Source organism: Taudactylus pleione, unplaced genomic scaffold, assembly GCF_031769625.1.
Source record: "Taudactylus pleione unplaced genomic scaffold, aTauple2 ptg000046l, whole genome shotgun sequence".
NCBI classification, from domain to species: domain Eukaryota; kingdom Metazoa; phylum Chordata; class Amphibia; order Anura; family Myobatrachidae; genus Taudactylus; species Taudactylus pleione.
The window spans coordinates 4,200,555-4,223,496 of record NW_028284448.1 but is presented as its reverse complement, the minus strand read 5'-3'; positions in this window follow the sequence as shown (position 1 = coordinate 4,223,496).

The window sequence follows — 22,942 nt, the reverse complement described above, 5'->3', positions numbered from 1 at the left end:
CCTCTTCAGACACTATAGAAATTAAAAAGGGTAAGTATATTCATTCTAAGCAAACATATGAACATGTACATGACTCATGTTATACATTGTTGAAGAAAAAGCTCAAGTGTCATATTACACAACAATAATGATTTTATTTTTGCTTTATGAATAATGTATAGTTATGGGCTTTCAAATGTGGTACCTTATTTACATTACACATTGATGTCAACCTATTATCCATTTTTTTCTTGTTTCATATTCCAAGAAAAGCATTAGGAACAATTCTAGACATGCTAGACTAGATTGTCACTTTTTTTTTTTTTTTTTTTATATATATATATTGATTTTTCACCTTTTTTTGTTTTTTATTTTCAAAAATGTAGTTTAGTAAGCTCCAAGTTTGTGTCCGATGTTGCTGTCTGATTATTTAGAAAGATACATGGCAAGGATTCCTTTCCAAGTTATGGCTAACATTTGTGCATTCTAGATAATAATAGGACTATGGGCCTGATTCAGAGCTGAACGCTCTGACCAGAGCGCTCGCTCTGAATCAGGGCCTTCCTACCTTTTTTTGGAGCGTCCTCATGGACGCTCGCATAGCTGTGGGTTACCACCCACAGCTATAGCGAGTGTCCATGATGATGGTCGCGATGGTCTTGACCATCGCGACCATCGGGCTTGCGACGGAGACCCTGCGGTAGGGTCTCGCTGCCGCAAGCCCTGGAGTGATTTTGGCTCTATTTGAGCCAAAATCACTCCCACTGACATCACTAGTGATGTCAGTGGGGCCGGCTTGAGACGTTGTTGATTGACAGCACGCCCTCGGCACGCCCACCAAAGGGGGCGTGCTGTCAATCAACATCGACAGCACGCCCGCTTTGGTGTGAGACCCGGAGCGATGGGGAGCCCGTCGCTCTCCGGGTCTTGCGCTTGCGCACGACGGAGCTCCCTCCATCGTGCGCATGCGCAGTGGGGGACATCGACCCGCTTGCGAACGTACTGCCGCTCACGAGCGGGTCTAAATGACCCCCTATGTTTTTTCATTCGCCGTAACGTAGCAATTAGTATAGATTTTACTAGAAAGCAAATTCTAGTTTCAAACTCAAAGTAAGACAACTATGTAGATCCAGAATCTTGCAGAGACAATGGCCCTCATTCAGAGCCGTACGCTCTGAGCAGAGCGCACGCTCTGAATGAGGGCCGGGCTCCATTTTCATGGAGCGTCCTCCTGGACGCTCGTATAGCTGTGGGTCACCACCCACAGGCTATACGAGCGTGCTTTGTGATGGCCGCGATGGTCGAGACCATCGCGACCATCGAAATTGCGAGCCGGAGCCTGCGGTTGAGGTTTTCAACCGCAAGCTCCGGAGTGATTTTGGCTCTATCAGAGCCAAAATCACTCCCACTGACATCACTAGTGATGTCAGTGGGCCGGCTTCTGACGGGAGGCGTTCCCGTGGGAACGCCCCCGTCAGGGAGGCACGCCCCCGGCACGCCCACCAAAGGGGGCGTGCTGTCAATCAACATTGACAGCACGCCCCCTTTGATCGGACACAACGAGCGAAGGACTTTCCTTCGCTCGTCGCGTCTGGCGCATGCGCACGACGGAGCTCCCTCCGTCGTGCGCATGCTCAGTGCATAACATCGACCCACTTGCGAGCGGACAGCCGCTCGCGAGTGGGTCTGAATCAGGCCCAATGTTAGTACAGAACATGAACAGAAGTTTACGTCAAACAGCAGTTTCTCCATAACTGTGGATTTAAATCTGCGTGATATATATGGCGCAAATAAAGATTAATTCCAAAGTACAAAAAGAATTTAAAAAACAGGCCCGACAAAAAAAGTTGGTATCTTATTTAATATTCATGTCTATGATTAATGTTTACTCCGTTTCAAAACATATTTGGAACCTCAAAACTCAGCACTTAAGTTATATACCCTGGGAAACAACAGCTAATGACAAATAATTTAGAAAACTTTCAACATAGACATTAGTGTAAAGGTCTGAAACACACAGGCATTATTAAGCATTTATACTGATTTTCGCAATAGTAACCGATATGATCTAAATGTACACCTCTCCAGTGAAATTTATGTAGGCACAAATAACAAACATAGGGCCTGATTCAGACCCACTCGCGAGCGGCTGTCCGCTCGCAAGTGGGTCGATGGTCTGCACTGAGCATGCGCACGACGGAGGGAGCTCCGTCGTGCGCATGCGCCAGACACGACGAGCGAAGGACTTTCCTTCGCTCGTTGTGTCCGATCAAAGGGGGCGTGCTGTCAATGTTGATTGACAGCACGCCCCCTTTGGTGGGCGTGCCGAGGGCGTGCCTCCCTGACGGGGGCGTTCCCACGGGAACGCCTCCCGTCAGAAGCCGGCCCACTGACATCACTAGTGATGTCAGTGGGAGTGATTTTGGCTCTGATAGAGCCAAAATCACTCCGGAGCTTGCGGTTGAAAACCTCAACCGCAGGCTCCGGCTCGCAATTTCGATGGTCGCGATGGTCACGACCATCGCGGCCATCAAAATGCACGCTCGTATAGCCTGTGGGTGGTGACCCACAGCTATACGAGCGTCCAGGAGGACGCTCCATGAAAATGGAGCCCGGCCCTCATTCAGAGCGTGCGCTCTGCTCAGAGCGTACGGCTCTGAATGAGGGCCATAGGGCCATATTCAATTAGAGGTGAAAAGCCTTTTTCGCCTTTTTTTTTTGAGAAAATTTTGCCTAAAAAAAATTTGCCAAATTCAATTCCAGGACAATTCGCCTAAGCGGAAACTTGATGCATTGAATTCTCCAAAAAAGATTCTCCGATCAATAGCAGGTGAAAAGAAGTGCAAAATCTTACATTACCTGTCATTGTGTGTGTGTGTGTGTGTCCATTAGACCTGTGCCCACAGGGGCTGTGTTCTCCTTATCCTTTATCTCTCATATGGCTATGAAATTTCAGTCAAAGGGTCGCCCTATTTAGTTGTGCAATGTTTGACCAAGTTAACTAAACTAAATCTCTAATTGCTTCTGGGGAAGAAATATTGTCAGGTTTTTTTTTTCATCTAAATTTCGTGGCTTATCCGCATTGCCTGGTCTGTGTGCAGTATTGTTTTCATTTACTTTCCCCATTACTATGTCTTGCTTACCTAACCTAGCATTTCCTTTGGTTTGAGTACAGGATGCCAGCGCTCAAGATTCTGGTGGTCAAAATCCTGACGCCGGCATCCCGATAGGGTTAGGATAACAACACCTGTCAGTCAGTATCCTAACCCTTTCCCTCTCCCTACCCCTAACACCCCTTCCCCAATGCCTAAACCTAACCTCCCCTCCGTGTACCCTAACCCCCCCTAGTGCCTAAACCTAACCTCCCCTCCGTGTACCCTAGCCCTCCCCCCCTAGTGCCTATCCCTAACCCTCCCCCTAGTGCCTAAACCTAACATCCCCCCCTCCCCGCACCCTAACCCTCCCCCCCTAGTGCCTATCCCTAACCCTCCCCCTAGTGCCTAAACCTAATGCCAGGTACACACTAAAAGATATATACATATTGGGCACATCAGCCAGTGTGTACTCGCTATGTTACCGACGAGGCGTACTCCTGCGCTTCATCAGGGACATTGTCCATCAGATCTAGGGGGATAATATACTTATTCATTGGGGAAGGGTGTATTTGTTTTTTTACTTGGGGGTAATACTGTCTATGCTGGGGATGATGTATCAATGTATGTGCGTGGGTATAATTATTGTGTTTCTGTGTGTGTAAGGGGTGTATTCATATTATCTGTTATATGTGGGTCATTGATGGTCTCTGCATTATCTGGCAGTCACTGTGACTCTACATTATCTGACGGTTACTACTATTTTTTGTATGTGTTACTGATACAAATTTTCCTGGTAGTTTGTGTTACTCTAGGTAGCAGCCATCCCACCAGGCGTAGAGTAGGTGGAGGTCATGTTCTTATAGAAGATCCAAATGGAGACTATCCCCCATTACCGATGGGATGCAGTGCCGACCGCCAGCTTCCCGACTGTCAAATCCCGGCAAGGTACAAATGACAGGTGTTGAAATCTCTACGCCTGTCATCAGACCTACACAAGGAGCCCGACACTCGGTTTACCGATCGACGGTAAGCAGGGCGTTCGGTGCGGACAACTGCGGGAGGGGGAGGGTTTAGGTATACGGGCTGCTGGGGGGTTCTTAGGGTTAGTCACCCCCCTCGGGAGGTTAGGGTTAGTCTAGGGGAAGAGGGGGGGTTAGGGTTAGGCACCCCTGGGGGGAGGTTAGGGTTAGGCACCCCCCTGGAGAACTTAGGGTTAGGCTGCGGGGCAGGGGAGATTAGGGTTAGGCACTTGGGGGAAAGGTTAGGGTTAGGCACCCCAAAGGAGGGTTAGGGTTAGAATAGGGTTAGTTAATACTTACATTTTGACGTTCGGGATCTTCACCCCTGCCGGGCTTTCGCTGCCAGGATTTGAACATCATACTGATTCCATTACCGATTTGTAACCTATTTTACTGATAATGGAAGAAGCTTCCTAGGGGTGTAAGTGGAGGTCTATGAGCCCAAGTAAAACTCTACTAGACTGACCACCAAACACCCTGTTCCCACATTTTTATTACCAATGTTACCTAAGTGTCCTCCTGTATTGCTTTAACACATTTATTCTAAGTATATTTATTTGGTAATCTAGACACCATGGGCAACAAAGATGTAAATGGTAGGAAAGGCTGCAATTCGGTGGAAGTACAGGATCATATGACTGAAAGCGTGTGTCACATAATTTACTTAAATTCTGTCCTAGGATGACACCTCATTGACATCTGAGCCCTCTACAATTATTTGGATGCAGATGGGGGTCTGGTTTTCTATCAGTACTACTGTGGCATTATGTGTATAAGGGTCTCTACATCTTTGGCATGTGTATAAGGGCCACTACTACTGTGGCATTATGTGTATAAGGGACGCTACTACTGTAGCATTATGTGTATAAGGTGCACTACTGTGTGTAATAATGTGACTAAGGGACACTACTATGTGGTGTAATGTGAATATGATTGTGCTGCGTGTGGCATAATTTAAATTGGGGTCCGAATGCGTTGTCAAGCTCCTTGCATGTGAGACCAAAGCTCCTTGGGGCGCGCTGTACCTTTATAGAATATGGGTGGGAGGGCGCATATTTAAAGTTTGCAGGAGGGCGCCGAACACCCTAGCACTGCCCCTGCTGTCAGTTACCACAGACGGCTACACCTACAGCTCGTCAGCGGCCTGCCTCCTTTCCGACTCCTGCCCTGAACACACAGGACCCGGCGCTGACCTGATTCCTGCCATTCTGCCAAGACCAGCTTGCGTGAGTTAGCCTGTATATATAGTATGGGCCAGTCCCTTTAGTGGTCGGCCGCCCAGCCAGCCATTCAGTGACTCACCTTCTCCCGGGCCTCCACTCCCCGTCCAGCTGTGCATGTGTACATAGTACAGTGTATATGTATGTGTGTGTATATATATATATATATATATATACATACAGATATATATTTAATATATAGATATATATTTAATATATATCTATATATATTCGGATTTCTGAAATCCGAACACCCCCGAGTGTTCGGATTCTGAAATCCGAACACCCCCGAGCCCCCCCGATCCGAGGCCGATCCGAGTCAGGCTCGACTTTTCCCGCCTGACTCGGATCTGAAATCGAGGCAAAACAAAATCATCCCGCCTTCCGGGTCTCGCGGGTTTTGGACCCTATATAAGGTACCCGCGTCGGCGCCATTTTCTCACTCGGCTGTGGACAGAGAAGAGGGAGGGTGGGAGTTAGGGCTGGCTGGGCTGTGTAGTGTAGTGTAGTGTAGTGCAGAGTAGTGTTGTGCTGTGCTGTGCTGTGCTGCGCTGTGCTGCTGTTGTCCACTACTTCAAAGTCCATAGGGGCTGGCTGTATTGTGCTGTGCTGCTGTTGTTAATAGGGGCTGTGTCCACTACTTCAAAGTCCATAGGGGCTGGCTGGACTGTGTTGTGCAGTCAGTTCTCCATAGGGGCTGTGTCCACTCCAAAGTCCTGTGCAGTGTCCAAGTCCTAAAGGGGTGCTGTAGTGTTGTCCAGGGGGTGCTCTGTCCATCAGGGGTGCTCCCCCCAAGTGCTAAAAAAATAATATTTTTTGTGTATTTGTGAATTGTGTGCGCAGTAGCCGCACGTGCATCAACAAAGTAGTGCCAAGCGTGCGCAGTGTGTCATAAGTAAAGGGCCGGCTGGCTTGACCGTTAAAGGGCGCTGTAACCCCCAAAGTACACTCCAGTCCAAACCATAAAAAAAATTATTTTCTGTGTTTGTGAATTGTGTGCGCAGTAGCCGCACGTGCATCAACAAAGTAGTGCCAAGCGTGCGCCTGTGTCATAAGTAAAGGGCCGGCTGGCTTGACCGTTAAAGGGTGCTGTAAGCCCCAAAGTACACTCCAGTCCAAACCAAAAAAATATATATTTTCTGTGTTTGTGAATTGTGTGCGCAGTAGCCGCACGTGCATCAACAAAGTAGTGCCAAGCGTGCGCCTGTGTCATAAGCAAAGGGCCGGCTGGCTTGACCGTTAAAGGGTGCTGTAACCCCCAAAGTACACTCCAGTCCAAACCAAAAAAATATATATTTTCTGTGTTTGTGAATTGTGTGCACAGTAGCTGCACGTGCATCAACAAAGTAGTGCCAAGCGTGCGCCTGTGTCATAAGTGAAGGGCCAGCTGGCTTGACCGTTAAAGGGTGCTGTAACCCCCAAAGTACACTCCAGTCCAAACCAAATAAAAAATTATTTTCTGTGTTTGTGAATTGTGTGCGCAGTAGCCTCACGTGCATCAACAAAGTAGTGCCAAGCGTGCACCTGTGTCATAAGTAAAGGGCCGGCTGGCTTGACCGTTAAAGGGTGCTGTAACCCCCAAAGTACACTCCAGTCCAAACCAAAAAAATATATATTTTCTGTGTTTGTGAATTGTGTGCGCAGTAGCCGCACGTGCATCAACAATGTAGTGCCAAGCGTGCGCCTGTGTCATAAGTAAAGGGCCAGCTGGCTTGACCGTTAAAGGGTGCTGTAACCTCCAAAGTACACTCCAAACCAAAAAAATATATATTTTCTGTGTTTGTGAATTGTGTGCGCAGTAGCCGCACGTGCATCAACATAGTAGTGCCAAGCGTGCGCCTGTGTCATAAGTAAAGGGCCGGCTGGCTTGACCGTTAAAGGGTGCTGTAACCCCCAAAGTACACTCCAGTCCAAACCAAAAAAAAAATTATTTTCTGTGTTTGTGAATTGTGTGTGCAGAAGCCGCACGTGCATCAACAAAGTAGTGCCAAGCGTGCGCCTGTGTCATAAGTAAAGGGCCAGCTGGCTTGACCGTTAAAGGGTGCTGTAACCCCCAAAGTACACTCCAAACCAAAAAAAAAAATATTTTCTGTGTTTGTGACTTGTGTGCACTGTGCCTGCACGTGCATCAACAAAGGAGCAGCGCCAAGCGTGCGCCTGTGTCCCATAAGTAAAGAGCCGGCTGGCTCATTTCTTAAAGGGTGGTGTAACCCTCAAAGTGCACTACTCTCCAGCAAAAATAAAAAAATATTTTCTGTGTTTGTGTGCGCTTTAGCCGCACGTATATATCAATATAACATAAATGGAGGACCAAACTTTCTCAGATAAAAATAAAATAGGGAAAGATCAAGAACCACTTCCTCCTAGTGCTGTTGCTGCTGCTGGGAGTTGTTCATCATCCCAGAGAGGAAGTAGGAACATCACTACTTTTACTAAACAATTGACCCTCCAACAGTCCCTAGCGATGAGGATGAAGTACGACAGCAGTCATCCTGAAGCAAAACGTATAACTGAGGCCTTGACTGCTATGTTGGTGTTAGACGTGCGTCCGGTATCCGCCATTAGTGCAGTGGGATTTAGACAATTGATGGAGGTAGTGTGTCCCCGGTTCCAAATCCCATCTAGATTCCACCTGCATCCTCAAAGCAGCAGCGACAAGCGTGCGTCTGTCTGTTAAAGGGTGGTGTAACCCTCAAAGTGCGCTCCACAAACAATAAAAATATTCTTCTTTTTTTTTTTGTCTTTGTGAAATGTGTGGGCTGTAGCCGCACCTGCATCCTTAAAGCAGCAGCGACAAGCGTGCGTCTGTCTGTTAAAGGGTGGTGACACCCTCAAAGTGTGCTACACAAACAATAAAAATATTTTTCTTTTTTCTGTCTTTGTAAATTGTGTGGGCTGTAGCCGCACTTGCATCCTCAAAGCAGCAGCGACAAGCGTGCGTCTGTCTGTTAAAGGGTGGTGTAACCCTCAAAGTGCTCCAAAAAATAAAAAAACTATTTTTTTAATGTGTTTGTGACTTGTGTGCGATGTAGCCGCACGTGCATCAACATACTAGCAGCGCCAAGCGTGCGCCTGTGTCATAAGTCAAGGGCTGGTTTGGACATCTGGTCCGGACTGAAGGACGTGCCAACAATTTCTGACAAGTCTACTGTCACTGCATATGATACTGTCCTCAAAGCAGCAGCGACAAGCGTGCGTCTGTCTGTTAAAGGGTGGTGTAACCCTCAAAGTGCGCTCCACAAACAATAAAAATATTCTTCTTTTTTTTTCTGTCTTTGTGAATTGTGTGGGCTGTAGCCGCACTTGCATCCTCAAAGCAGCAGCGACAAGCGTGCGTCTGTCTGTTAAAGGATTACATCGGTGACAGCATCCAAGTAGGCATGTCAGACAGTCCGTACCTGTACTGGCAGGAAAAAGAAGCAATTTGGAGGTCCCTGTACAAACTGGCTCTATTTTACCTGAGTTGCCCCCCCTCCAGTGTGTACTCCGAAAGAGTGTTTAGTGCAGCCGGGAACCTTGTCAGCGAAAGGCGTAGGAGGTTGCTTCCACAAAATGTGGAGAAGATGATGTTCATAAAATGAATTATCAACTCTTCCAGGGAGACCAGCCTCCAGAACGTACAGAGGGACCTGTGGTTGTGGATTCCAGCGGGGACGAATTAATACTCTGTGAGGATGAGGATGTACACAACACTGAAGAGGGTGAGGAATCGGTGGATGAGGAGGATGAGGACGACATCTTGCCTCCGTAGAGCCGGTTTGTGCAGGGACAGATTAATTGCCAGCTTGTTTTGTGGGGGCCCAAACGAACCAATCATTTCAGCCACAGTCGTGTGGCAGACCCTGGCGCTGAAATGTTTGGTTTGTTAAAGTGTGCATGTCCTGTTTATACAACATAAGGGTGGGTGGGAGGGCCCAAGGACAATTCCATCTTGCACCTCTTTTTTTTCTTTGAATTATGTACTGTTTGGGGCCTAGTTTTTCAAACTGCCATCCTGTCTGCCACTGCAGTGCCACTCCTAGATGGACCACGTGTTTGTGCCGCCCACTTGTATCTCTTAGCATAGTCATCCAGCTACCTCGATGCAACCTTTTGGACATAAAAACACTATTGTGAGGTGTGAGGTGTTCAGAATAGACTGGAAATGAGTGGAAATTAAGGTTATTGAGGTTAATAATAGCATAGGAGCAGAAAAACCCACAAATTCTGTGATTTTAGCTGTTTTTATGCTTTTTTTCAAAAAAATACAGATCCAAAACACAAAACCCAGAACCCAAAACACGGAAGGGTGGTTTTGGCAAAACCAATCCAGATCCAAAACATGAAGAAAGATCCAGATCCAAAACCAAAACACAAAACACGAAAAGTGGCCGGTGCACACCCTTAATATATATATATATATATATATATATATACTAGGGGTGAGCGGGTTCGGATTTCTGAAATCCGAACACCCCCGAGCCCCCCCGATCCGAGGCAGATCCGAGTCAGGCTCGACTTTTCCCGCCTGACTCGGATCTGAAATCGAGGCAAAACGTCATCATCCCGCCTTCCGGGTCTCGCGGGTTTTAGATCCTATATAAGGTACCCGCGTCGGCGCCATTGTCTCACTCGGCTGTGGACAGTGAAGAGGGAGGGTGGGAGTTAGGGCTGGCTGGGCTGTGTAGTGTAGTGTAGTGCAGAGTAGTGTTGTGCTGTGCTGTGCTGCACTGTGCTACTGTTGTCCACTACTTCAAAGTCCATAGGGGCTGGCTGTGTTGTGCTGCTGTTGTTAATAGGGGCTGTGTCCACTACTTCAAAGTCCATAGGGGCTGGCTGGACTGTGTTGTGCAGTCAGTTCTCCATAGGGGCTGTGTCCACACCAAAGTCCTGTGCAGTGTCCCAGTCCTAAAGGGGTGCTGTAGTGTTGTCCAGGGGGTGCTCTGTCCATCAGGGGTGCTCCCCCCAAGTGCTAAAAAAATAATATTTTTTGTGTGTTTGTGAATTGTGTGCGCAGTAGCCGCACGTGCATCAACAAAGTAGTGCCAAGCGTGCGCCTGTGTCATAAGTAAAGGGCCGGCTGGCTTGACCGTTAAAGGGTGCTGTAACCCCCAAAGTACACTCCTGTCCAAACCAAAAAAAAATTATTTTCTGTGTTTGTGAATTGTGTGCGCAGTAGCCTCACGTGCATCAACAAAGTAGTGCCAAGCGTGCACCTGTGTCTTAAGTAAAGGGCCGGCTGGCTTGACCGTTAAAGGGTGCTGTAACCCCCAAAGTACACTCCAGTCCAAACCAAAAAAAAAAATATTTTCTGTGTTTGTGAATTGTGTGCGCAGTAGCCGCACGTGCATCAACAAAGTAGTGCCAAGCGTGTGCCTGTGTCATAAGTAAAGGGCCGGCTGGCTTGACCATTAAAGGGTGCTGTAACCCCCAAAGTACACTCCAAACCAAAAAAATATATATTTTCTGTGTTTGTGAATTGTGTGCGCAGAAGCCGCACGTGCATCAACAAAGTAGTGCCAAGCGTGTGCCTGTGTTATAAGTAAAGGGCCGGCTGGCTTGACCATTAAAGGGTGCTGTAACCCCCAATGTACACTCCAGTCCAAACCAAAAAAAAAAATAATTTTCTGTGTTTGTGAATTGTGTGTGCAGTAGCCGCACGTGCATCAACAAAGTAGTGCCAAGCGTGCGCCTGTGTCATAAGTAAAGGGCCGGCTGGCTTGACCGTTAAAGGGTGCTGTAACCCCCAAAGTACACTCCAAACCAAAAAAAAAATTATTTTCTGTGTTTGTGAATTGTGTGCGCAGTAGCCGCACGTGCATCAACAAAGTAGTGCCAAGCGTGCGCCTGTGTCATAAGTAAAGGGCCGGCTGGCTTGACCGTTAAAGGGTGCTGTAACCCCCAAAGTACACTCCAAACCAAATAACAAAATATTTTTTCAGTGTTTGTGAATTGTGTGCGCAGTAGCCGCACGTGCATCAACAAAGTAGTGCCAAGCGTGCGCCAGTGTCATAAGTAAAGGGCCGGCTGGCTTGACCGTTAAAGGGTGCTGTAACTCCCAAAGTACACTCCAGTCCAAACCAAGAAAAAAATTATTTTCTGTGTTTGTGAATTGTGTGCGCAGTAGCCGCACGTGCATCAACAAAGCAGTGCCAAGCGTGCGCCTGTGTCATAAGTAAAGGGCCGGCTGGCTTGACCGTTAAAGGGTGCTGTAACCACCAAAGTACACTCCAGTCCAAACCAAAAAAAATAATATTTTCTGTGTTTGTGAATTGTGTGCGCAGTAGCCGCACGTGCATCAACAAAGGAGCAGCGCCAAGCGTACGCCTGTGTCATAAGTAAAGGGCCGGCTGGCTTGACCGTTAAAGGGTGCTGTAACTCCCAAAGTACACTCCAATCCAAACCAAATAAAAAAATATTTTCTGTGTTTGTGAATTGTGTGCGCAGTAGCCGCACGTGCATCAACAAAGTAGTGCCAAGCGTGCGCCTGTGTCATAAGTAAAGGGCCGGCTGGCTTGACCGTTAAAGGGTGCTGTAACCCCCAAAGTACACTCCAGTCCAAACCAAAAAAAAAAATATTTTCTGTGTTTGTGAATTGTGTGCGCAGTAGCCGCACGTGCATCAACAAAGTAGTGCCAAGCGTGCGCCTGTGTCATAAGTAAAGGGCCAGCTGGCTTGACCGTTAAAGGGTGCTGTAACCCCCAAAGTACACTCCAGTCCAAACCAAATAAAAAAATATTTTCTGTGTTTGTGAATTGTGTGCGCAGTAGCCGCACGTGCATCAACAAAGTAGTGCCACGCGTGCGCCTGTGTAATAAGTAAAGGACTGGCTGGCTTGACCGTTAAAGGGTGCTGTAACCCCCAAAGTACACTCCAGTCCAAACCAAATAAAAAAATATTTTCTGTGTTTGTGAATTGTGTGCGCAGTAGCCGCACGTGCATCAACAAAGTAGTGCAAAGCGTGCGCCTGTGTCATAAGTAAAGGGCCGGCTGGCTTGAACGTTAAAGGGTGCTGTAACCCCCAAAGTACACTCCAAACCAAATAAAAAAATATTTTCTGTGTTTGTGAATTGTGGGCGCAGTAGCCGCACGTGCATCAACAAAATAGTGCCACGCGTGTGCCTGTGTCATAAGTAAAGGGCCGGCTGGCTTGACCGTTAAAGGGTGCTGTAACCCCCAAAGTACACTCCAGTCCAAACCAAATAAAAAAATATTTTCTGTGTTTGTGAATTGTGTGCGCAGTAGCCGCACGTGCATCAACAAAGTAGTGCCAAGCGTGCGCCTGTGTCATAAGTAAAGGGCCGGCTGGCTTGCACGTTAAAGGGTGCTGTAACCCCCAAAGTACACTCCAAACCAAATAAAAATTTTTTTTCTGTGTTTGTGAATTGTGTGCGCAGTAGCCGCACGTGCATCAACAAAGTAGTGTCAAGCGTGCGCCTGTGTCATAAGTAAAGGGCCAGCTGGCTTGACCGTTAATGGGTCTGTAACCCCCAAAGTACACTCCAAACCAAATAAAAAAATATTTTCTGTGTTTGTGAATTGTGTGCGCAGTAGCCGCTCGTGCATCAACAAAGGAGCAGCGCCAAGCGTGCGTCTGTGTCCCATAAGTAAAGGGCCGTCTGGCTCATTTCTTAAAGGGTGGTGCAACCCACAAAGTGCACTACTCTCCAGCAAAAATAAAAAAATATTTTCTGTGTTTGTGTGCGCCTTAGCCTCATGTATATATCAAATCGATATAACATAAATGGAGGACCAAACTTTCTCCGATAAAAATAAAATAGAGAAAAATCAAGAACCACTTCCTCCTAGTGCTGAAGCTGCTCCCACTAGTCATGACATAGACGATAACATGCCATCAACGTCGTCTGCCAAGGCCGATGCCCAATGTCATAGTAGAAGCCACATACAATCCCAAATGACAAAGTTCAGGAAAATGACCTTAAAAAAAACATTTAAATCATCTGAAGAGAAACGTAAACTTGCCAATATGCCATTTATGACACAGAGTGGCAAGGAACGGCTAAGGTCTTTCCCTATGACTAGTGTGTGTCATACTAGTATGACTAGTATGTTCATGGCTAGTGGTTCAGCTTCACATGACGATGGAAGCCCTCCTCCCGCTAAAAAAATCAAACGAGTTAAGCTGGCAAAAGCACAGCAAAGAACTGTGCGTTCTAAGAAGATATCACAAATCCCCAAGGAGAGTCCAAGTGTGGTGGCAGTTGCGATGCCTGACCTTCCCAGCACTGGACGGGAAGAGGTGGCTCTTTCCACCATTTGCACGCCCCCTGCAAGTGCTGAAAGGAGCACCCACAGTCCACTTGCTGATATGCAAATTGAAGATGTCACTGTTGAAGTACAACAGGATGAGGATACTGGTGTAGCTGGCGCTGAGGAGGAAGTTGACGAGGAGGATTCTGATGGTGATGTGGTTTGTTTAAATCAGGCTCCGGGGGAGACAGTTGTTGTCCGTGGGATGAAAAAGCCCATCATGGTCTGGCCTGGGCAGAATACCAAACATTCCACCTCTTTGGTCTGGCAATATTTCTATCCAAATCCGGACAACAACTGTCTTGCCATATGTACCATATGTAAACGTGGAATAAGTAGGGGTAGGGACGTTAACCACCTAGGAACATCCTCCCTTATACGGCACCTGCAGCACGTTCATAATAAGTTACTGTCAAGTTCAGAAACTTTGGCTAAGACCGTAAGCAGTCCAGGGACACCTAAATCCCGTTGTCCTGTTGTAACCAAGCGCCTGCAAACCACACCGTCAACTCCCTCCTCGTCAATTTCCTCCTTAGTCAGGATCGGAAGTAGTCCTGCAGGCCATGTCACTGGCATGACTGACTCTCCTATCCGGGATTCCTCCGGAGGATCCTGCATTGCTACGCCTCCTGCTGCCGCTGCTGCTGTTGCTGCTGCTGGGAGTCGTTCATCATCCCAGAGAGGAAGTAGGAACACCACTACTTTTACTAAACAATTGACCCTCCAACAGTCCTTTAAGTACGACAGCAGTCATCCTGAAGCAAAACGTATAACTGAGGCCTTGACTGCTATGTTGGTGTTAGACATGCGTCCGGTATCCGCCATTAGTGCAGTGGGATTTAGACAATTGATGGAGGTAATGTGTCCCCGGTTCCAAATCCCATCTAGATTCCACTTCACTAGGCAGGCGATACCGAGACTGTACAGAAACATCAACAAAAGGGTCCTCAGTGTCCTGAAAAATGCCGTTGTACCCAATGTCCACTTAACCACGGACATGTGGACAAGTGGAACAGGGCAGACTAAGGACTATATGACTGTGACAGCCCACTGGGTAGATGTATCACCTTATGCAGCAACAGCAGCAGCGTCACCAGTAGCAGCATCTCAGAAACGCCAGCTCGTTCCAAGGCAGGCTACGCTGTGTATCACCGGTTTCAGTAAGAGGCACACCGCCGACAACCTCTTAGAGAAACTGAGGGAAATCATCGCCCAGTGGCTTACCCCACTTAGACTCTCCTGGGGATTTGTGATATCTGACAACGCCACCAATATTGTGCGGGCATTACATCTGGGCAAATTCCAGCACGTCCCATGTTTTGCTCACACAATAAACTTGGTGGTGCAGAATTTTCTGAAAAGCGACAGGGACGTGCAGGAGACGCTTTGGGTGGCCCGAAAAGTTTCTGGCCACTTTCGCCATTCAGCGACTGCATGCCGAAGACTGGAGCGCCAGCAAACACTCTTGAACCTGCCCCGCCATCATCTGAAGCAAGAGGTTGTGACGCGGTGGAACTCATCCCTCTATATGCTTCAGAGGATGGAGGAGCAGCAAAAGGCCATTCAAGCCTATACATCCACCTATGACATAGGCAAAGGAGGGGGTATGCACCTGACTCAAGCACAGTGGACAATGATTTCTGTATTGTGCAAGGTTCTCCAGCCCTTCGAACTTGCCACACGTGAAGTCAGTTCAGACACTGCCAGCTTGAGTCAGGTCATTCCCCTCATCAGGCTTTTGCAGAAGCAGCTGGAGAAAGTGAAGGAGGAGCTAAGACAGAGCGATTCCGCTCGGCATGTGGGACTTGTGGATGAAGCCCTTCTTTCGCTTTGCCAGGATTCCAGGGTGGTCAATCTGTTGAAATCAGACCACTACATTTTGGCCAACGTGCTCGATCCTAGGTTTAAAGCCTATGTGGTGTCTCTCTTTCCGGCCGACACAAGCCTGCAGAGGTGCAAAGACCTGCTGGTGAAAACACTGTCAGCTGAAGCGGAACGTGACACGTCAACAGCTCCTTCTTCATTTTCTCCTGCAACTGGGGCTGCCAGGAAAAAACTTAGGTATCCTAAGCAACCCGCTGGCGGTGATGCAGGGCAGGCAGGACCAAGTTTGGACATCTGGTCCGGACTGAAGGACCTGGCAACAATTTCTGACATGTCTACTGCCACTGCATATGATACTGTCACCATTGACAGAATGGTGGAGGATTACATCGGTGACAGCATCCAAGTAGGCATGTCAGACAGTCCGTACCTGTACTGGCAGGAAAAAGAGGCAATTTGGAAGCCCCTGTACAAAGTGGCTCTATTTTACCTGAGTTGCCCCCCCTCCAGTGTGTACTCCGAAAGAGTGTTTAGTGCAGCTGGGAACCTTGTCAGCGAAAGGCGTAGGAGGTTGCTTCCACAAAATGTGGAGAAGATGATGTTCATAAAAATGAATTATCAACTCTTCCAGGGAGACCAGCCTCCAGAACGTACAGAGGGACCTGTGGTGGTGGATTCCAGCGGGGACGAGTTAATACTCTGTGAGGATGAGGATGTACACAACACTGAAGAGGGTGAGGAATCGGTGGATGAGGATGAGGATGACATCTTGCCTCCGTAGAGCCAGTTTGTGCAGGGACAGATTAATTGCCAGCTTGTTTTGTGGGGGCCCAAACGAACCAATCATTTCAGCCACAGTCGTGTGGCAGACCCTGGCGCTGAAATGATTGGTTTGTTAAAGTGTGCATGTCCTGTTTATACAACATAAGGGTGGGTGGGAGGGCCCAAGGACAATTCCATCTTGCACCTCTTTTTTTTCTTTGAATTATGTACTGTTTGGGGCCTAGTTTTTCAAACTGCCATCCTGTCTGCCACTGCAGTGTCACTCCTAGATGGGCCACGTGTTTGTGCCGCCCACTCGTGTCGCTTAGCATAGTCATCCATCTACCTCTGTGCAACCTTTTGGACATAAAAACACTATTGTGAGGTGTGAGGTGTTCAGAATAGACTGGAAATGAGTGGAAATTAAGGTTTTTGAGGTTAATAATAGCATAGGAGCAGAAAAATCAACACATTCTGTGATTTTAGCTGTTTTTATGCTTTTTTTTAAAAAAATACAGATCCAAAACACAAAACCCAGAACCCAAAACACTGAAGGGTGGTTTTGGCAAAACCAATCCAGATCCAAAACACGAAGAAAGATCCAGATCCAAAACCAAAACACAAAACACGAAAAGTGGCCGGTGCACACCCCTAATATATATATATATTACTTTTCATATATACATTATGTATATGGTAATTATGTATATTTACTTTATATAGTATTAACATATACCGTACAGTATTGCAGTTATAATATAATGTATATATATATATGTATGTTCAAGATCTGGCACTCCAAATCTCAATGTAGCCTTGGACGGTGTAAGGTGCTGCACTCAGCGCAATTACAGGAATAGACAAATGGATATGATCAACGTTTAAGAGTTAGTAACACTATAGTCAGCATTCTGACGATAGTGTTACTAACACTGAAACGATGATCATATCTGTTTGTCTATGCCTGTTATTGCACACCAAGTGCCTCACCTTACTACTGCTTTTATACATATATATATATATATATATATATATATATAATTAATATATATATATTTATATATATATATATATATTATACATAGAACAAACAATGGCCCTCATTCAGAGCCATACGCTCTGAGCAGAGCGCACGCTCTGAATGAGGGCCGCCCTCCATGAAAATGGAGCGTCCTCCTGGACGCTCGTATAGCTGTGGGTCACCACCCACAGGCTATACGAGCGTGCATTTTGATGGCCGCGATGGTCGAGACCATCGCGACCATCGAAATTGCGAGCCGGAGCCTGCGGTTGAGGTTTTCAACCGCAAGCTCCGGAGTGATTTTGGCTCTATCAGAGCCAAAATCACTCCCACTGACATCACTAGTGATGTCAGTGGGCCGGCTTTTGATGGGAGGCGTTCCCGTGGGAACGCCCCCGTCAGGGAGGCACGCCCCCGGCACGCCTACCAAAGGGGGCGTGCTGTCAATCAACATTGACAGCACGCCCCCATTGATCGGACACAACGAGCGAAGGACTTTCCTTCGCTCGTCGCGTCTGGCGCATGCGCACGACGGATCTCCCTCCGTCGTGCGCATGCTCAGTGCAGAACATCGACCCACTTGCGAGCGGACAGCCGCTCGCGAGTGGGTCTGAATCAGGCCCAATGGCAGTTACTTTTCTGACAAAGCTCTTGATTCTGAGAGGACAGCATCCTGCCCCGTCGCCAGACTCCACCCCTCGACAGTCCCCGCCCCTCAATAGACTCCACCCCATTAGGGCTGCTTCCAGAAATTTCCCGGGATGGTTTTTTGACCCAATCCGCCCCTGGATGAGGATAATCTGTAAATGAGACATTTTTGGAACATATTGTTTTTGTGCTTTTTACAGCTTAAATTGCTTTCCAATTCAAGGGTGTATTTTCAAAGTATGGTGAATTGCAGCAACAACCATTCATCTCCTAAATCAGAAAAATCCAAAATACAAGTTCAAAGCTGATTGTTTTATATCTCTCTTTTCTACTTGGTACGACCCCTCCCTTTCATGCACCTGTAAAAATACTACCAGATTGATTGAGCAGCTGCCATTTTTTTGTTTGTGGTTATGAGATGCATGAATGAGCCAGCATTAGCAGGGCATGCTGGTTCTAGTAGTGCTAGTTGGAGTTCCCAGGGGTGACTCCCAGGTAAGCTGGCTCTCAATTCGGATGCATTTATGTATGTGCCTTTATCGTGAGGCCTTACATTTGCCAAAAAATATATATGTGCCTTTATTATGAGGCTTTAATTGGCATACATTACATTTGGGGTGAGCGTTTGGGGCGTAGGGCCCCTGAGGCTGCTCTGGCTGGTCCTCCTGAGGGCATCACCACTTAATACACATAGTTACTTTTCACATCACCTTTTTATGTTTGTTTATTATTCATGTAATTTTTCACATATATTTTAACCCCTTAACACGTAGTAATTACTCGCACACTTCTATACTTTACACTGCACTGTCATTCTTTTTCCATTTTTCGTGTGATGCCCTGGGAGGTCCTGGGCTGGACTTAATTTGGGGTGCTCTGCTCCCCGGACGTGAACCGTTTAGTGTAGGCACTGCTAGTGACAGAGAAGCCTTGACGAGGCCTAGCAGCATCCCATGTATTTGCAAATGCATGCAACTAATATCTCTGAAATTCTATTACCATATAGTGTTCATATATTGTTGCTGGTATGGTTCAGTGTGCTGAGGAACAATAGGGGTTTAAACCCCCCTCTCTTTTCTACTTGGTATGACCCCTCCCTTTCATGCACCTGTAAAAGTACTACCAGATTGATTGAGCAGCTGCATTTTTTTGTTTGTGGTTATGAGATGCATGAATGAGCCAGCATTAGCAGGGCATGCTGGTTCTAGTAGTGCTAGTTGGAGTTCCCAGGGGTGACTCCCAGGTAAGCTGGCTCTCAATTCAGATGCATTTATGTATGTGCCTTTATCGTGAGGCCTTACATTTGCCAAAAAATATATATGTGCCTTTATTATGAGGCTTTAATTGGCATACATTACATTTGGGGTGAGCGTTTCTGGCGTAGGGCCCCCGGGGCTGCTCTGGCTGGACCTCCTGATGGCATCACCACTTAATACACATAGTTACTTTTCACATCCCCTTTTTATGTTTGTTTATTATTCATGTAATTTTTCACATATATTTTAACCACTTAACACGTAGTAATTACTCGCACACTTCTATACTTTACACTGCACTGTCATTCTTTTTCCATATTTCGTGCGATGCCCTGGGGGGTCCTGGGCTGGACTCAATTTGGGGTGCTCTGCGCCCCGGACGTGAATCGTTTAGTGTAGGGACTGCTAGTGACAGAGAAGCCTTGACGAGGCCTAGCAGCATCCCATGTATTTGCAAATGCATGCAACTAATATCTCTGAAATTCTATTACCATATAGTGTTCATATATTGTTGCTGGTAGGGTTCAGTGTGCTGAGGAACAATAGGGGGTAACCCCCCCCTCTTTTCTGTTTTACACCTTAGCTCATACATTTTTATCTCTCTACAAACTTACGAAACAAAATGCCTTAGGCTGCAGGAACACATACAACATGGCTGCCAAGAAAGGTCTAGCCCCCCTCTTCCCCCTCCAAAAAAAAAAAAAGTTGAAAATTAAACAATCAATGAACAACTCAAAGCAATGCATTTTTGAGATATGAACATAGGGATCGTATTCTAGTCCCCATTGACTTGCAAGGTGAAGTGTAGTACAGTACTTTGCAAGATCTACTGTGCAAACTTCAGCATTGTGCCAATTGAACTTAGATATGATCCCATAAATTATGTACACAATGCAGTATCTACATATTTAACATACATATAAATTAACATAATGACAGGATCATAACCACCTTCACAGCTGCATGTTTATGGCACAATGAACATTTTAAAGTAATACATTTTCATTTATTACACACTAAAGTGATATTGCTGTGGAGAAAAAAAAAACTTAGTTTAAAAATGTAATGGTAATAATTACCAGGCTGCCACGGACGATCAGTGTCCCGCATATGCGTCCTCTGCACCACTTCCAGTGGAATCAAGGCCTTCAGTAGCTCCTCGTATTCAAGGTACGTGGCTATATATGGGGTACCACCACCTGTCCCAGCAGCCGACTTGGCCTCATCACCCATCTTATGCTTCACCCTCCTTTTTATATCAGACAGACACTTCTTGCAGATGTCCATTGTTCCGCGAATAGGACCCTCCACATTGACAGAGGCCACCACCTTCTCCCATATGGCGTTTTTGCGCCTCATACTGACTCGTGCAGCCTCACAGCCAGCCAACTGACGGGAGTGCTGCATGACCTCTGTCACCAGGGCCACACTCTCAGCAAAGAGAATTGATTATTACACCCTGACCTGGTTTTAGTGCAGGGCCTCTCCTCCCCCACACTCTCTGCCTCTGAGGACTGCACATCCTGCCCAGTCGCCTCCTCCACCTGACTACCCTCTGGCATGACACACTTAACACTGACATGACACACTTAATACTGAACACAGTTAAGACTGACATGACACACTTAACTGACATGACACACTTAACACTGATCACAGTTAAGACTGACATGACACACTTAACACTGAACACAGAAAAATAAAGACAGACAAACAGACTCCTCCACTCCCACTACACACAACACAACCACACACACACACACATAAAGACAATAGACTGAATTCAAAACAGAGACCAAAAAAGCAGACAAACTTATAAATGACAAGAATACAAAAGAGACAAGACTACTTTCAACTCAATACAATACTCGCTGACCACTCTCCTAAACTCACCAATACACTCCACAACTCACCAACCACTGCCCTCACCCTGCTTCTCTGACTAACATCACGAGGTTCAGGTGGTTTGCACGTTTTTATATGGCATATCACTCCCACCCTGACTTCCAACCAATGAAAAACCATTGAAGTAACCGGCCGTATTGTTTCTAATGTGACCGCATTAGAACAACTTAGACCGTTTTCAAAAGTTAGACAAAGACGGCCGTGTTGGTGAACTTGGGCGAACATTACGCTCCGAAGTACGACCAAATACACCATCGGTCAACACGCTCATGTGAAACTTGAGAGCTTAGTAAATTTCTGGTTTCAGCAGGGAAAAAAGCACTTGTGTTTGATCGATATATTCGGATCAAAATGGGGACCAACACGAATCTTAGTAAATTTACCCCATAATGTCAACATCACAATGCATGTGCAGAATGTCAACATGTTCACAATGACCGGAGGGGAAGGTATAGGTTTAGCATGTGGGAGTAGAGGGTTATGGTTAGGCACTATGGGGAGAATTAGGGATAGACTACAGGAGTGGAGAGCTAGGATTAGGCACTATGGGGAGGGTTAGGGTTAGACTATGTGAGGGGAAGGTTAGGGTTAGGTACTATGGGGAGGGTTTGGGTTAGACTACGGGAGTAGAGACTTATGGTTAGGCACTATGGGGAGGGTTTGGGTCAGACTATGGGAGGAGAGGTAGGGTTAGGCACTATGGGGAGGGTTTGGATTAGACTGTGGGAGTGGTGGGTTAGGGTCAGACTACATGAGGGGAGAGTTAGAGTTAGGCACTATGAGGAGGGTTAGTCACTATGGGGAGGGTTAGGGTTAGACTATGGGAGTGGAGGGTTAGTATTAGTTACTATGGGGAGGTTTAAGGTTAGACTTTGGGAGGAAAGGTTAAAGTTAGGCACTAGGGTGAGGATTAGGGTTAGACTACGGGAGGAGATGTAGGGTTAGGCACTAGGGGGAGGATTAGGGTTAGACCAAGGGAGGAGAGGTTAGGCTTAGATATTAGGGTGAGGATTAGGGTTAGACTACGGGAGGAGAGGTTAGGGTTAGGCACTATGGGGAGGATTAGGGTTAGACAATGGAGTGGAGGGTTAGGGTTAGACTACAGGAGGAGAGGTTAGGGTTAGGCACTAGGGGGAGGATTAGGGTTAGGGTTAGAATATGCACCATTGGAAGTGCTGCAGGATCCGCCTGAAATCATCATGATGTCATCGCTGGACCCAGAATACACCACTCAAGCCGCCGGACCAGGTAAGTCACTGTTAGACCACCAGGTGTTTTGTTAATATTTCATCAGTGTCAATATGATGAATGTTGACGTGGTCAATGTTTACATGCCAACCATGTCAACATGCTGCATGTCGATATTATAACCATGTGGATATGATGCATGTCGACAAAATATACCCTACCCCTATATATGATACTGTATAGCTACTGTAAGATGATTTTAGCATGGAAACTGTACCTAATTATATACTGCATATAAACAAATAGTAAATAGGGAATTGGTATGAATTACCGCCGGCTGCGGCTGGCCCGACATGGCTGAAAATCCCGATCGTCCCAAGGTAAGTATTAACTAACCTAACCTCCTCCCCCCTAACCCTAACCCTCCTTAGGGGTGTCTAACAATAACCTTCCCCCCAGTGCCTAACCCTAATCCCCCCTCTAAGTGCCTAAACCTAACCCCCCCTTCCCCGCCGCCTAACCCTAAGTCCCCCGTAGGGGTGCCTAACCCTAAGTCCCCCCCGGGGGTGCCTAACCCTAACCCTCCCTTCCCCTAGCCTAACCCTAATCTCCCGAGGGGGTGCCTAACCCTAAATCCCCCCCGGGAGCCCTAAACCTAACCTTCCCCCCCCCACACGGCTGTCCGCAGCGGCGCCCCGGCATCACTTCGATCGGGATGCCGGGCGCCGGTCTCCCGGCATTGGTAAAATGACAGGTGTCTAGATTTAGACGCTTG